This window comes from Pleurodeles waltl, chromosome 4_2 (genome assembly GCF_031143425.1).
Source record: "Pleurodeles waltl isolate 20211129_DDA chromosome 4_2, aPleWal1.hap1.20221129, whole genome shotgun sequence".
Taxonomy (NCBI): domain Eukaryota; kingdom Metazoa; phylum Chordata; class Amphibia; order Caudata; family Salamandridae; genus Pleurodeles; species Pleurodeles waltl.
In genome coordinates, this window is record NC_090443.1 from 788,560,605 (window position 1) to 788,578,252 (window position 17,648).

A 17,648-nucleotide genomic window follows, 5' to 3' on the forward strand; every position below is an offset into this window, starting at 1 on the left:
TTGACAGAAAACAAAGTGTTGCATTAAGTCTTAGACAGAAAATAAGATGCAGCCCTTTTCTAAAATTTTGAAGGCTACATGCCTTAATGAGAACGATTTACCAATTAAGACTTATTTTTCACAGTGGAAATTGTAGGTGCCAAATTAATATGGAGTGTCAGTGTAACAATTTTTACTTTTAGAAAGGTAAAACTAAGGTGGCTTGATGTTGCGAAGTAACTGACAAGAGGGTAACAGTTAAGTAATGGAAATTTATTTTCGTGTATTTGGTCCTATCATGAATTGTTCTTGCTGGTCCTGTATGTTAGATGAGAAACAGTAAAGTTATATTTGACAGCAGATTTCCATTGCCTGGTGATCTACTGTCAAAAGGAGGGTAAGGATTTTAAACCTGACAAATTAAACAGGCCCAAATATTGGGTTTTGGGCTGCAGGTTTACAGTGCATAAAGTACATGACATGGTGTTGTGTGTCACCGCTTATTCACACATGCTATTGTTTTGTCTATGCTTTTTGTGCTTGATACACAGCAAGTATATCTGATAGCTTGACGTTTTGTGCGTTTTTATTATTTTTTATTTGGTTTTTTTTGCATGTTTGTTGCTGCTTTTGATACTATTACAAGCTCCCCTGTGTTGTGAGAGGATGGTCATGACGATGCCCATCGCTACGCAACAGTTGGTTGAACTTGTTCTGGTTACTAAATTCCACAGATAATGATATTTCATGCTGTGAACATAAGAGACAACACTTCACCGGTGCATGTCTATTTGGCTATAATGGTATTGAAGGAAAATAAAAAGAGATATACAGGATCAAAGTGTGTCACCTGCAGTTAGTCACGTTACTGCCCCTTCCCTTAAAGGAACAGGCAGCCCTACATTTATGTAGCCTTGATTGGACCTATGGATGAAATTATAGATCTGTGACTCAAGGTGGCCTAATTTCTATATTACATTAGTTAATGATGTTCTGTTTCCTAAGTAGCATATGGCTTTTGTTCCTTAAAAGAAAACCAGGTTTTCATTTTTTCCTGAAGAAGGAACTGAAACATTAGCTAGGAGTACCGTATATGGTGTAGTCACCAACGGTAGAGTTAAAATTTGTGTAACTTTGGCCTTTGTGTATCACCCGTACTCTTGGTGTTGTGTCACATGCCTGACTATCACCCAAATGATTTTTTTGTTCTTCCTATAGATTTTTTCTTTTGTTACTTCCCCTGACCAATGTCGCATCATGCTTAGTTATTGAGATTTTAGCTATGTCCTAGTCCCATTTCTCTTTTTCAAATTCCTTTCACCAGTCAGACCTTTTATTATTATTGATGTATTGTTCAGGTTCACATTTCCAGACTGCAGTGATGTACCAGGGACCCCCCTGTTATGTATAATTCCCTTTGGTATGACCAGACTGGTTTTCAAGAATTTGCCTTAGGCCTGCTTCAATGTTTTCCAGCCTGACTGTCAGGGTAGCGATAGACTGGTTAACTGACTCAATAGTATAGTAAGACAAGTTTTCCATCTCAATAGGAGATATCTTATGTTTACCTTTTTGAACATGACGAATTTTCAATGTCTATTTTAATTTGGTTTTCGGTTCCCTTCTGTTCCTGCTACTTTAATTTTTGGTGGGATCAGATGTGTCCTAATCATGCAAATATCAGGACCCTCTAGTTCTTGTCTTTTTGTTTGCACATTTGACTATTAGCCTGTGTATTGCATAGTGCACCTGATGCACAGTTTTTAAAGGAAGGTTTCTACATGTCCCTGATAATCGGTATCATGTGATTTCTCTATTGAGATGTTCTAAGATAAGGAGGAACACCTAGACTTAATCATTGAGGAAAATATGTGTTTACCCCATTAGACAATGCCACTGTGTGAGGAAATCCATTCAGATAGAATTCTCATGTAGCTATAGATGGCGGAGAATAATGGAGAGAACCCAATTAAAGATGCTAGAGATCCTGTTTTGCCCTTCTGCCTTTGTCTTTGTATTTTATGCCCATGGTGTATGGCTACTCCTTTGAAGATTGCAGACCACCTGCTTGCAGTCCCCTTGTTAAAAACCATGAACTGTTTTTGTACTAAATTGAAGGGAACTAACAACTGTGGCACATTTCCTACGTCACTAGATTCTGCGGGTATCAAGTCATAATAACCTGCAGGACATTGATTTAAGCCTAATTCCCATCAGTGACAGCTACAGATGAAAGACGGACGTTTTGGCCCTACAGTCTCAGCACCCAGAAAGTAGCAAAGCTGGACAGCGATCGCCAGCGCATGGTATCGTACTTGCTCCATCAGACGGCGTTGGACATCACAAAACCAAAGTTTCAGTGTAAAAGAGCTAAAGAGAAGGATTCCTGTTGTTGATGGCAGAGCTGTTTTGAGGTTTCATTTCTCTACCTGTCATGTGCTGGTAACCTCTGACAGTGTGCAATCCCTTGAGCCCCTTGGCCTGAGTTTTGGCCACACCCCCCCTTTTCTTTCCTCCAACGGAAGAAGGGCAGTGCACCGGAGATTTCAAGTTTCGAAAAAGGCACTATATTGTGGTGCCCATGAAAGAGCAGCTTGAGCGTCCTCTGACACTAAATAATGAGTGTTGGAGTCTGAAAGTGCTGCTGAGCTTGAGCTATTTCCCAATTAATGGTGCTTGGGTCTGCACAAGATGATTTGTGCCCTTGATCAATGAAGAGCACATTGTTTGTAGTGTCTGCCACAGAGGAGAGACACTGGTGCATTGCTTTAAGACATTGAGACTTTCGAGTGAGCTGTGGGTGTTTGCCAGGAGGGCACTCCAACTAAGCAGTACTATTCTCACGAAGAGGCCTGAATTGAGAGGCCCATGCGAAAGAAAACAACAAAAGAAAATTTGATGGACAATAGAAGCCTGCCAGAGAGGCTTTTTGAACGGACTCTGGGCATAGTTGGTTTCACAAGAGGTTTCCGTGTGATTGTATAGACTAGGTGTTAGGAGACTGATTGTTTTGCTGGCATTGTTTTAAAGTACTATTCTGTTTAGTAAAAGCAGAATAAAGTCAATTTTCTGTGGAAAGAGTACCCCCTTTTCACCTTAGAGCATTGATGAGAGTCACCACTGTTCCACCTGAACATACCAAAATTACTGAAATGCAGAGGAGCCCTAAAAATGTTACTAGATAATTTTAGGATTTGCTTTTTGGTTAGGGTTGTGAAAAATTATTATTTCATTTGTAATAGTGGTCACTACTTTCTCCCGTTGTCTATATGTTCTTAATAACGTGTTTTCTAGTGTCTTTTAAACATGACGTTGTCATTTATGGGTGGGATTGTTTTTCTCTACTCAATTGACTTCTGCACCCACTTCCCAACCTATGTCTTTTCCTACTATTGTTTATTTGCACTCTTTTTACCCTTTTCCTGAACATGAGCAGGTTAGAAGATCAGAATTCGTAAGCAATTCTTTTGTACAGCTTCTGCATCAACACTAGTTAGTAGTGAACATCACTAATTGTTGGGTGTGTGATCTTCTGCCACCTACTGCAGATAGAGGTATTCCTTACTTTGTCCTGCCATATGTGGCCTCTGTGTTACATCATGCATAAGGAAACCTGCACCAAGAGACGAGCTAAATACTAGGATGATGTTACAGCAACATCTCAACGACTTTAGAAACATAGACCTGGACTCAGATTAGCATGAGAATAGGTTTATTGCCTATGTAAGGGCAAAAGGAGGGTTTGTGGTTCTAAAAATTCTGGACCCATGTAATTTACTTTGCCACAGCAGTACGATTTTAGTATCAAAAGACCGATAATGACTAGTACACTAAGCATGAGCATTTTCGCTCAATTCCAGCCGCGTTTTCACCTCGAAATCGCCATTTTCGTCCTGCACTCGTGGCTCCCATTTTATACACGGCAGCCATTTTTAAAAGTTGCCCTCACATAGGCTTATAATACAGTCAGATTTGATTCCAAGGATACGTACACCTTGATTGACTTTTCTCTGACCTGGGCAAGCTGGAACCATTGCCTCAGGCCAAACCTGTTTGGTCAGTCCCTCTCCCAGTGGCCGAATCAGATAGCATCAAGGCACACCATGCCATAAAACCCTTATTATCGCTCACACACCCTGCCTAATCTTGCTCACACCTGCACCTGCTCTTTTCTTCTTCTTACTTTACGAGGGGGAGGTGACCGTTTTTATTGGGGGTCCACACTTATCTGATGTAAAATACTAGGCCTTGCCGGGTAATTTATTATGGGTTGGATGACATGAAATATGAGGTTTCATCATGACACTGTTTTTTCCTTTGTAGTGAAAACATGTGAATGACCAACCAAAATGTCAAGAATGTTTGCCTGAAGCTTAAAAAACTGTATATAAGGAAACCTGACTTTGCATTGAAACACAGTCTCCTGAGAACATACAAACCGTGCTGTTGTACTTCTAGGACGCTTGTTACTTGGTTGCAGCCAATAAATTCGATCTTTGACTTCACCTAGAAGACTCTGAGTTTCTGTGGTCTGAATGAGGAAAGTACCCGAGGTCTTTGGGTGTACCCTCGCACCACTGGGTTACCGGATCAGTACCGGTTCTGAAAAACCCAGTACCTCAGTGGACCCCCAGGGTCCGGACGTCCTTTGCGATGGCACGCCAAATGTCCTTCTTCTGGTGGGCGCTGACCTACATGACATGTACAGGGGAAGAAGAGAAGTCATTACCAACTGCACAGTCAAAGTGAGTGGCCCCCATCCCTACCCTTGCCATGTGGCACATGCATTCACACTCCTTCATGCTCGCTGAACTCTGCCCCCTTTCTTCTCACAACCAGCCCTCTCCACACAGGCATAGCCCATACAAGGTGCTCCCTGTGTACTTACCTGTTGGTCTGGAGGACTGTAGAGTAGCGTGTACTGGGGAGGACCCCGTCGACTAGCGTCTCCAACTCCTGAGCAGTGAAGGCAGGGGCCCTTTCCCCAGACGCAGCAGCCATTGTCTCTTCCAGACCGAGGTCACAGCAGCACTTGCAGTGTAGGTCCTCTCCTGTCGAAGATCAGGTATCGAGTGATTGAACAGATAGAAAATGGCGGTCACGTCCGCGGCGGTGACGTCCGCGGCAGTGCGTATCATCCCCGCCGGCGCACTTCATCATTGGCTCCTGGGACCCATAGGGTCCAATGTTAACCAATGCAGCATTGCGCCGCGGTCTACGACTGCCTACTGCAACGGTGTACAACGCCAGCACAAATACCTCACATCCCATTGTCCCAGTTCAGAGGTCAGGCAGCCGCCATTTCAGGGGCCCACATGGCTTCATTTACTACTGTGTCACACATACCTAGGCCTACACTCAACACACATACAGGAAGAGTTTTGTATTTGGTGTTGTGTTCTGTGTAGCTGTGGGTACATACCTGGGAATTTGTTGACTCTGTGGTCGCTGTTGCCGGGTGTGGCTATTAGGGGACTCTGGTTACCCCAACCTGTCCTGGCTATTGACCCCAGTGAGGAATCCCAGGACCAGGGCAGAGGAACGCTACAATGAGGCCCATGGGTGGACTAGGAGGGTGATCGAACGCATCTTCGGCCTCCTGAAGGCCAGGTTCAGGTGCCTCCATATGACAGATGGATCCCTATTCTACTCACCAAGGAAGGTGTGCCAGATCATCATCGCCTGCTCAATGCTTCACAATCTTGCTTTGCGATGCCAGGTGCCTTTTCTGCAGGAGGATGGTCCAGATGACGGAGTTTTGGCAGCTGTGGAGCCTGTGGACAGTGATGAGGAGGAAGCTGAGGAAGAAGACATAGACAACAGGGAGTCAGTCATACAGCAATATTTCCAGTGACACACAGGTGAGAACAATTGTTTTACTATTACATTCACTTTCACACATCTACCTCTATCGTGTCTGTCAATTAGTAGCAGTATTTGGTAACTGAGTTGTACATTTCCCTTACGGCTTCACAGGTGTGGTTACCAACGTGTGTCATCTGCTTGCATCCTTCATGGACTTGTGATGTGTGACATAGGTATGTTGGCATTACATTTGAAAAGGCATTTTGCCACTGTCATTGCTAATATACATTTTCCAAATCACAGACTGACTCCAGACAATTTTGTGGTTCAAGGGTGTTTATTAAAGTGCTAATTATTGGAGGGGGTGGCAAAATGGTGATGGGTGATGGTGGAGGTATGTCCATGGCAGAGTCCAGTCTATAAGTCTCACAGGTGCACTGCCCATATGGGCATAGGAAGTGGAGCTGGGGCAGTTCCAATCTGGACAGGGTTACATAGTGAGACAGTGGGTGGACAATCCGGGTGGTCTCATTTCCTGGTGGGGGTCTTGCCATCTTGCTCTGTCCTGTTCCTGGATCTCAGGGACCGCTTGCGGGTGGTTGTCCGTCTGCAGGGGGTGGGGTGCTGGTGTGGTGGTCCTGTGGCGGGGCGTCCTGTCCACTAGCGCCGGTGGAGGTGGTGGGCAGTTCATCATCCAGGCTAGTGTCAGGGGCCTCTTGGAGTGCCACGGTGTCCGTCATGGTCTTTTGTATGTCCTTCAGCACCCCTACGATGGTGCCCAGGGCGTAGCTGATGGTTCTGAGCTCCTCCCTGAACCCCAAATACTGTTTGTCCTGCAGGCGCTGGGTCTCCTGAAACTTGGCCAGGACCGTCGCCATCGTCTCCTGGGAGTGGTGGTATGCTCCCATGATGGAGGAGAGGGCCTCGTGGAGAGTGGGTTCCCTTGCCCTGTCCGCCCCCTGTCGCACTGCAGCCCTCCCAGTTCCCCTGGGTTCCTGTGCCTCCGTCCCCTCGACCGTGTGCCCACTACCACTGCCCCCAGGTCCCTGTTGTTATTGGGGTGGTGGGTTTCCCTGGGTTCCCTGTAGTGGTGGACACACAGCTGATTGACTTGTCCTGGGTACGGAGGAATGGGCCCGCTGGGTGGGTTCTGTGCTGGTGTTACCAGAGGGTGGAAGGTCAGTGTTGGGCTGTGCAAGGGGAACTGACTGTCCTGAGGCCAGAGCTGCTGTCGTCACTGTGGGCCTCTTCTGTGGGTGGAGTGGAGATGTCTGGACCCTCCTGTGTGGTGACATTACATAGTGGTCCTGCAGGGGTATAAGAGAATGATAATTGCATCTGTGTGTGTCATGGTGGGCAATGGGTGGGTGAGTGTGTACCCCAGTGCTAGCATTGCTGTGTGGGGGCTTGTATGATGATGGTTGGGGGGTTGTTATGGGCATGTGCAGTGAGCATGCGTTAGTGTTGGATGTCCATGCTTAGTTGTGTCATGCAGGGCTTGGTGTTGGGATGTGTGGTTTGTGTTATTAGTACATTAGTGAGGAGTTGGGGTGATATGGGAGGGGGTGAGGGTGGGGGTGTGTGATAGCATGCAGGTAGGGTGGGGGATATGCTAGTTAAGATTTGACTTACCAGTGTCCATTCCTCCACCGACTCCTCCGAGGCCCTCAGGATGCATGATGGTCAAGACCTGCTCCTCCCATGTTGTTAGTTGTGGGGGAGGAGGTGGGGGTCCGCCGCCAGTCCGCTGAATCGCGATGTTGTGCCTGGAGACCACTGAACGCACCTTCCCCCGTAGGTTGTTCCACCTCTTCTGGATGTCCTCACGATTTCTTGGATGCTGTCCCACAGCGTTGACCCTGTTGACGATTCTGCACCATAGCTCCATCTACCTGGCTATGGAGGTGTGCTGCACCTGTGCTCAAAATAGCTGTGGCTCTACCCGTAGGATTTCCTCCACCATGACCCTGAGCTCCTCCTCGGAAAACCTGGGGTGTCTTTGGCGTGACATGGGGTGATGTAGATGATGTGTGGGGTGGTGTACGTGTTGATGAGTGTGGTGATGTGTGGTGGTGTGGGGTGTTTTGAGCGTGGATGTTGTATGGGTGATGGTGTGGTGTGCCTCTGTGTGGTGGGGTTGTCTATTGCTGTAGTTTCTCTCTGGCCTTCTTTTGGATTTTTTGGTCGTAGGGCTTTGTGGGTGATGTGGGTGTGTGTTTTATATTGTGTTGGGTGTGTGGCAGTGGTGTTTGTATGTGTGTCAGGTGTGTGTATTTTGAATTGTCCAATGTGGCGGTGTTTTGGAGATGTGTGTGTATTTTAAGCGCGGCGGTGTGTACCGCCAATGGAATACCGCGGTTGAAAGACCGCCGCGTGGATTCGTGGGTCGTGATCGCATGGGCGTGTTTCTGTTGGTGTGACGGTGGAGGTTTTGTTTTCGCCAGTTTATCACTGACCTTTGGTGTGGCGGACTTGTGTGGGTGTCTGAATTTCGTCGGATTCCGAGATGTGGGTCATAATAGCTGTGGCGGTGTTCCGCGGCTGCGGCGGTGTATTGGCGGTCTTCTGCACGGCGGTAAGCGGCTTTTACCGCCAATGTTGTAATGAGGGCCAATAACTCCACTTCAGTAGATTACTTAGGCTTTTTTGTTTGTCTCCATGTAATGTGCCATTGACTTACTTGGGTTAACAAGGGCTAACAACAGGCTTTGTATGGTGGAGAATGACGAAATCAAAGGCAACCTGGCCAGGCCTGTGGGGCATATTCTTTATCAGGGGTTATTGCTACTTTTGTTATGTGGGTGTCTAATTGGTTGAGGGCACTTATATTCAAGTTATATTGAATAATTAATACTCATATTGATTGCTGCCAGTAGCGATCAAGCTGCCTTGATACATTATTTCTGATGTTAGAGTTAATTGTTCATTAAAATGGCATGGCCACTGGAGTACTTTCGGCCTGGTGGCATCACTGCTCTTATTAATTAGGTTGCTATCTTACTGCCATGGGGTGTTATTGAACATATTGGTAGTACAAGGTATTATTTATGATGCTTTTAGGCATCAATAACACCTTTTATTTTCTCTCATATGAGATATTGGTCAAATTACATAAAATGGCATATTTGAGTAGTTAGTTTGGGACAGTATTCAGAGGATTCGACAAACGCTATTTTTGTCCTTTAATTCCTATGTAAAATGTTTATATCAAATCCAGTCACATATTCTGATATTTTATTAATGTTTTACAATGCATTTAATTCATTATTGTGTTGACTTCACTTGCTTTACTGGTATCTCCTACTGCTGTGTCTCCGAACAGAAATATCATGTGACCAGGGCTCTAGGAAAGAACTGTAGCAGCCACTGTTGTCTTTAAAACGCCACTACTAAGACTACAATGTGAAACAGTAGCTACGTCTCTGTTTTGGTTTCGCCTGCATTGCTCTTCTGTTATGTTCAGTCCTCTGGCGACAGTCAATTCATGTTACAGAAAGGCAATAGGCTAACTGACGCTTGATTAAAGGGCACAGGCAGTCTGTCGGACACAATGAAACACAGTAATTCATACAGGCACGAAAGGCGGTCAACAGCGCGGACTGATTCTTATAGGTTGTACACATGTGCGTCATTGGGTGTCACCAGGGGTGGCAACTGCGACCTCTGCCTTGCCCCTTTCTACCTCTGCTACTGGCTTTGCGACCCCTGGCCTCAGAGGTGGAAAAACCAGTGCCAAGAATACTGAGGTTGCTCTACATTCCATATTTTCAGCACGTTTTACTTTACGCTAATAGTAAATAATATTCTAGTATTCACTAATATTGTTAAAAACATGGTGCGCATTTAACTGGCACAGCACCTTAGGTGGCAGCTGCAGTAAGTAAAAATCTTTTTGAATGTATGTTGTGTATGTGCTTGTGAGTTAGAATGTGTTTATGTGCGATATGACCAAGTGTGTAAGCATGTGTCTGTATGTATAAGCATGTGTGTGAAAGTGAGTTTGAGTCAGTGACAGGTAGTGAGAAATTGAGGCCCAAATGTACTGTCCTTTGATGCAAAGGCAACGCTGCTCGGAAGATGCTGTGATGTCTTTCATCAAAGGGGGGAAGAATGCATCATATCTTCTCAGACATGGTGCATTGTTTCCATCCTTGTGCACTGGTGCACTTTTGGCAGCAACACGCCAATGCACACACCCTTGCACCATTGTGCAAGGGTATGTGTGTTCTCTGAAGCATAGGTTTTGTACTGGAAGGGGTACATTCCAGTGCAAAAAGTATGCTGCCGGTGGTACAGGAGTAAGCGTGAACCAGAACAGGGGATTTGGGATGAGTGTTCTTTCTTTATTTTGAATTTCTGTAATGTTCACATAAATAGGTACTGGGTCTTGATCCTGCTTCTTTCTTGCAGTGCCATCACACAGATGACCACCAGATGGATGGATGGATGCCCTTTGGAAACAAGAAGAAGAAGGTGCATGTAAGTGTCTTTACTATATAATCTTTTAGTTCTGTCTAGGTAAGGTTTGTTACCCGGTGCTTCCTAATTTGTCCTGGGCAGAGTTTGTGGAGTTCTGCTTCATGAAACTCCATGAAGTGGCCAAAAAACTCAGCGAAGTGGCAAAGTGTGTTATGTCACACTGTTTGCTCTGTTTTTGGAGCCGGTTGTTTGTCCTGCACTGTAAAATCTGTGCAAACAGCAACACGTGCAGCAACAGCGTCCTCAACGCAACCGGAATGTTTCTCAGCGCAAGTGGTAGCGAACATCCGAGACCGCCAGTGTTGAGAAATTTCACCAGGAGGTGGTCTGGAGTAAGATTTTCCCCGGTCGCTAACTTAACGTTGGGGAGGGAAGCAAAAACTTTTTTTGGAACTCTGCACTCTAAGTGGAGCATGGAGTGAGGAAAATGCTGCAAAGTCCATGAGCGGAGTGGAGTTCACCACTCAGCCCTATTCCTGATTGTACTGTGCTACCTCCACCATGTGAGAGCGAAAGATATCAGAAGAATTGTTGCGCAGGGAGTTAATACTACAGAAAGAAAGTGAGGTATTTCATTGGAATGCCAGCCCCGCTATACTTATTTTGACTGGGTAAGCAGTTAGAGGAACACAGACGAACAAAAAGGAAAAGAAGAAAGTAACAAGAAAAGTACAAACAGTACCATCTTAGTATAGGACCGGCTGTCCGAGTGGCAGGTATTAAAACCGTTTACCCAACATACGGCCTTAATAGGAATACCAGACCCAGTTTCAGAAGGTACCGATGCGGTCCCTTGTTCCACTTCCTCTCCTACCCAGGAGACAGTTGCATACCTGTGTAAGCCACTTTCTTCCTGAAATGTGGAGGGGCGACTCACTTCTCATGTGGCCTCCTGGCATTCTGGCCTCTCCGTCTCAGGTTACTTTTCTTTACATTCCTCTTTGGCCCACTCCTCTCTGTTCCCATCTTCCGCGTTTTCTGCTCCTCATCTCGTCTCATCTTCCGTCCCATGATTCTCCTTCCCTGCCAAAGCTCTTGAACATTTATAGGTCCTGCAAGTGTTTTCTCCATCCTTCATCAGCCAATTAGGGGAGTTTAGCTCCACCTCACTCCTGGAAGTGGAACAGAACAAAAGACTGTTCCGACATTGAAGTTGGTTTTGCCTGACTTTCCTGGAACGGGTGCAAATGAAGAGTGCCAATATCAGTAGTGAGTCCCCGGTTCTGAAAGTTATTTAAAAAGGAACTTTCTCTTGTTTTTTTCAGCAGAATCATCATCCTCCACCTCTGGAAATATGCTTTGGTTTTTCTCACTGTGTAGGTGTGCGGTACAACGCACCACACATGCGAATTTGGAAAATAAGGAGAAATTAAAACAATTCTTCTCGTTATGTCTGCTTTGAGCAATCAAAATATTTTGGTGCACATTCCTCTCTACAAATGTTTGTAGATTTTCCTCAAATCAATGGGCAATTATATGGAAATGCCCAGGCACCATCAACTGAACAGCCACTTGATGTACAATAATGCAAAGCCGTGCATAGAACAATTGTGCATTACTTTGGGATAATATACATGGCTAATGAGGATTTGCATTGTATAGTAAATCCTACCCTAACACTTTTCAGCTGGTCTGCTTCACAAAAGAGGCACATACACAGTGCAAAGTGTCAGTAAGTGTCAGTAAACCTGGGCCTTAGTGTCAGTAAGTGTGAATGAGATTAAAAGTGAATGCAAGTCAATGAGATTGAATACGAATTAGTGTAAGGGGGTGTAGGAGAGTGTGAGTGTGATGTTGGGGTCATGTGACATTCCTTTTTTAAACAAATATGGGTAAAGGGTCATGCAGTGTCCCTTCCTGTGATGTCATTAAAGTCAAAGGGTATATGATGTCACTTCTGTTACTCCTGGCATTTTGGTGAATCTACACCCACGTTTGTTCAATCAGGGATATCAGATCCCTTCCCTACAAAAACTGTAGAGTTGTCTGGAAATAGACAACGTTGTCTAACTGGAGGCAAAAAACCTGTAGAAAACTGTATTAATAAACTATGAGGGAGAAAACGGCTTGATTGTAGCTGTGGATGGCCTCCCACAAATGAGAAAAAACATCTAATAACTACTAAATAAGCTGTTTTCTGTGATGAATCCAGAGCCTGCTCTCGTGTGCAAAACTATTAAAAGGTTCCTGAGAGTAAACTGAATGTGGTACAGGATCAGCAAAGCCAAAGTAATGGTACAATTTAGCATTAAATAAATCACAATTCACAAACTAATTAAAAAAGAAAAAAACATAGCAATTAAAATAGTAACACATTGATTTACATAGAACAAGGTATGCAAAGTTACAAAACGATTTAAAAATACTCATATAGAGCAACAGGAATCTAAAACTCCAATGTGACTGGGTCCTAGGTATTTCTCCAGCCCGAATAAAGTTTAGCTCTGCACATTTAGGCAAAGGTACAATTGTTGTTATTGAACAATACTTTGCAAGACGTTTAATACTCCGTTGAGTAAAAATATCTTCAAGGAGTTAAGCACCTAAGTTACTTTTCCTAATAGCTACGAGCTGTAACAACAGTACATACAGCATACATCACAGAATGACAAAATGCTGTTGCACATTGTTTACACCTGGTTTAATTTGGCATGAGTAATCACAGCATTCCCACGACACGCTTTTTTAAGTGACCTTGGCACATAAAAGTTTGCCTTTAATGGGTGATTTTATTGGTTCCGCCCCTCCACGCCCACAACGGTGACCAGTTGTTATCATCATACAAACTGGTCATATGGACATTTTTTCATCATTGTATGGACATTTTTTCATGACCATGGAGACAAATTTAGGAGCATCCTTCAACATAGATTTCCGTAATAGTGAAGAGCAATGGTGCTCAACAGGCAACAACAAAGAGAATTGCAATAAGTATTTATTGACAAATGTAGTTAAATCCAAGTCACTAATTCATTAATTTGTTAAGTATTCAAAGTTTAGGCATCAGTATTACAAGTTTAAATGATCCAAGAACCCATAATCATAAACACATGAAGAAATAGAAGATTAACAAGAAACACATGGAAGATACAAAATCCAAAAGTGTGTTTCAAAAATTAAACCCCTAAACTAAATTTAGCAGGTGCATGTCGGAAAATGAAATTTGTTTAGACTAATAAGGTAAGGTTTCAGCTTCAGAAAACCAAATAAAGGTTTCTGATGAGAAAATATTAATATTTTTCATGAATAAGGGATATTCAGGTAACTTACTGGTGTCTGATATCTCAGTCATAAAGGAATTGGCCACCTTGGACAGGGAAATTGAAGGCGCAGAGGCCATAGATACAGAAGTCACTACTGAGGAATTACTATTTCAAGAGGAGAGCTTGGATGTGTATGAGAGTCCTAGGACTCCATTTAAGCCAGTTTCTAAGTTTATTCCATTGATGCCTAGAGACTCCAGATACATTTTTTTTGACTCAGTGATTTGTGAGCTTATTAATTTACAAATGGAGACGGTGAAGAGAGACAGAACAAGACGAGAGAAAGATTTTTTGAAATATAATTCTTCCATGGTGAAGCTTAAAAGCAGAAAAGATGTTGTAGTTTGACAGGCACATAAGTGAGGTAATATTGTTCTCTGGCCTTTGGAGATGTACACAAATGAAGCACTTCAGCAATTAAATGATGTCAATGGTTATTGTAGAATTAGCCACAGTGAAGTCAAAAGAGTGAATGTAGCATATTGGGCAGAGCTGGCAGGGCAGAGTGGGCTAGGTTTAATTACTCAAGAGGGATACCATTTTCTGAAGACTGATTTTCCGATGGTATACATTTTTTATCCGATACCCAAAATCCATACAAATGCCAGCCACCCACCAGGGAGACCTATCAGCTCCACTAGAGGAGGGCTCTTTGAGTATACATCTTGTTACATTGATTTTTTTTTTTAACCATTTGTTAAAACTTTGTCCTCCCACATCCTAGACAAAGGAGATTTTTTGAAAAAGGTATATGATGTTGGATGCGAGAATGACTTTTTTCTGGTCACCTTAGGCATAACCTCTCTGCATACCAGCATAGAGCATGGTGATGGTTTGAGGGCTCTACAATACTTTCTTGGCACTAGACTGGTCTCCTTGTATAAACACACCCAAATGTTGATCAGTGTGGCACGTTGGTGTCTGGAAAGCAGTTTTTTCCTAATTGGCAAGGATGTGTTCAAGCAGTTGAGAGGGACAGTGAGGGTACCTGCTTTGCCCCCAGTTATGCTAATTTGCATATGGGCTGGTGTGATTAGCAGGTGATAACCCTGCATTGTGAGCAGTAGTGCTCTAACAATAGCATACTATGGACACGTTTCATAGATGAAATCTTTCTAATTTGGAAAGGCACAGAACAACTGGCACATCTCTTTGTGGAAAGAATTAATGACAATGATTTGAATTTGCCTTTCTCTGCCCATGCGTGTAAGCAACAGGTACGTTTTTAGACCTCACGGTATGAGTGAAACACAGAAGGATTCATACTAAAACCTTTAGAAAAGCAACTGCAGGTAATACCATCTTGCATGCAAGCAGCTTCCACCCCAGTAAGTTGAAACCCTAGTCATCATATACCCCATACAGAGAACCTGCTTATTCACAGGAACTACAGGGACCCACACCAATTGGAGATGATTCAGGAAGAATTGTCAGCAAGATTTTCAGAGAGATGCTACAGTCAACAGGTGATACATGGATTGGGAGAGAGAGTGGACTTAAAAACAAGGGGAGGAGCTTGATTTTGCAAGAAAAAAAATCCAAGCGAGGAGTAAGCCAGGAATGACATACTATTACTGGGTACAGTGAACAAAACAGGGAGCAACGATCAATTCTAAATAGGTACTGGCATATAATCAAAAGTGATCCTATAATTGGAAATAAAGAACCAAAGAAACCCTTGTTTACTTTTCATAAAGCCAAGTCTATGTGGGGACATTTAGTAGCCCAGAATTGACCACTGATAACACTTGGTTAACAAACAATCCTGGATTTAGGAAGTGCCATAATTGTAAGGCCCGTACTTTTTGATTGAATACTTTACAAGTCAGCTCACCCCTTATGAGAGCGCCTATACACATTAATTGTCACATAGGTTATCATTATCCTACTGAGGCTACTGGATTTGGACAGCAGAATCACATGAATTGTAGGGTACCGAGTACAATCCACACAACATGTGTCACCTGTTGGCCTAATCTGGGTTTTCCGGCTAACAAGCAGGGCCTCATCTCTGCCAAAGAGCAGGCATGATTGTGGCAACAGGGCGCATGACAAGAAAGACTACTCAGGGGAATCGTGGTTGATCAGATCTCACCCCTTTCTCTCAGTTACATTAGTCTCACACAGGCAAAAACAGATGCAGAATATAGTTCAAGAGTTTATTGAAGTACTTCATCTTGGTTAAAATGGCATGCAATGCAATAACTAGGATGATAAAACACAATAGAAGCAAGATTGTGACAAGGAGAGTGAAACACAAAAACAGTCTCCCCCATACTGTCACTATGAGTGATATATATCTTTCTTACCTAGGCTATGTTAGAGCACAGCGTGATAAGCCCTAAAATGCCCTTCAGATTTTCCCCTGGGAAGACATCATCCGCCATACCTGAGCAGTGAAGCCTGTTGTCAAAAAAGGCCAGGGATTCGGTAGTCTAAGCAAGCAGCTGTACCGAAGACGATCAGCAAACAGCATGCAGTCATTATCATCTGGCTGAAATCTCCCTCTTACATGTATGGGACAGACAAGTGTTTTGTAATAAAACAATAGATGTTCTAGGAAAATGTCCCCACATAAGCATGTGCATGTTTCTGTGAATGTCAGAGACACAGCCTACTACTTTTGCTGGCAATCTGACTCTAGCCTTGAGGAAAGCACAAAGTGAAATGAATGCAGTAATAAGAATGTGATGCTTTCCTAGGTGAAAGAACAATTAGATAGAGAAAATAAAACAACACCGCAAATGTGGCTAATGCTAGAAAAACAAAGCGATGCTGAATAAAATGTAACTTGGCTAAAGTGCACAACTTCAGGCCTAGTTTGCTAAACTGACGTGTATAAAATATGGTTAAAATAGCAATACAACACCCTCCCCTTGGTGGTTCAAAGGTGGTTCAAAGCCTAAGATAAAATAAAAGCCTAATAAAATCTATTTATAAAAGCATATAAACATAAACGTTAATAGTAACAAATTAAAAAGACACGAGCAGGGAGGAAAAAGAAGACAATTTAAAACTTCAGTAATGGCGCCAATAAAACCATATTCAAAAGACAGTGTCATTTTTTAAATTGCCAATTATGTCCGGGACAATTGAAAACAGGAAATGTTCCACTTTGGCAGGTGGTAAAATATCCAAATCATTGCCAAGAAAAACCATAGAACACTCGTGTTCCAAAGCCTGAGCTCCAGCTGAGATAGCAGTTGTGCCCAATGTTTAGTTAAGAGTTGCATTATCCACAAATGAGACTTGTGCATGTCTTATAATGAGCCCTCAACAAGAACATCAACACCACAGTGTCCAATGAAAGTCAGCGCTGCGTAGGAAGACAAACTTTCAGTGCACATTTGAAAATGCACCAAAAGCATCGAAACCCGGGCTGCACACAATCCAAAACTGTTCTGTATGACAGAGACTAGTCGCACTGTAGGTTAATTAGGAGTGGTACTCCGAAATACTGTATCATGTGTTCACGACACAGTTGCACTAGTGGAAGCGCTTTCAGGCCTTCTTTTTGTGAAGGGACAGCCATTGCACAGAAAAAGTAGCAACAGCAAGGTGCCACCTATTATAGCCTATTATACCCAAAGTAATTGGAAATCTCTGAAAATACTCGAACATATTGAGTCTATGGCTGTAGGTATTAAGCTAAATATAAAGGAGAAGGAGTGAACGAAACCAGAACCAACAGCCTTAAAGAAATGCATGATTCCAGTAGTGCTGGACGCGTTGAATATTCATCCCATGAGTTCACCAAAGTGTCTCAGAAAGTTTGTACTTAAAAAGGACTGAATCTCTGCACATGACCTCGCAGCTTGAAGCACATAAGTCTAGTGTGCAGATGTAAGTGGCACATGTTTTTGAAACAATAAAGCCTTGAGTCTGCTCAACTTGTCAAACTTGACATCTGAAGTAGCAATATGAGAATAAATCTCTGCTACTTCCCTTTTTTGTGTAGGGGGGAAAGATGACATTCCCCCAACATGTGACAATTAGGGAAACCGAAATGACATAAGCTTCTCCGGCTCGCATTTCACAACAGCTGTCACTGGTAAGGAACACATGGATACCATTTGAGAGTACCTGGAATGTAGGTCTAATCAAGGGGACTGGAACTCCCTT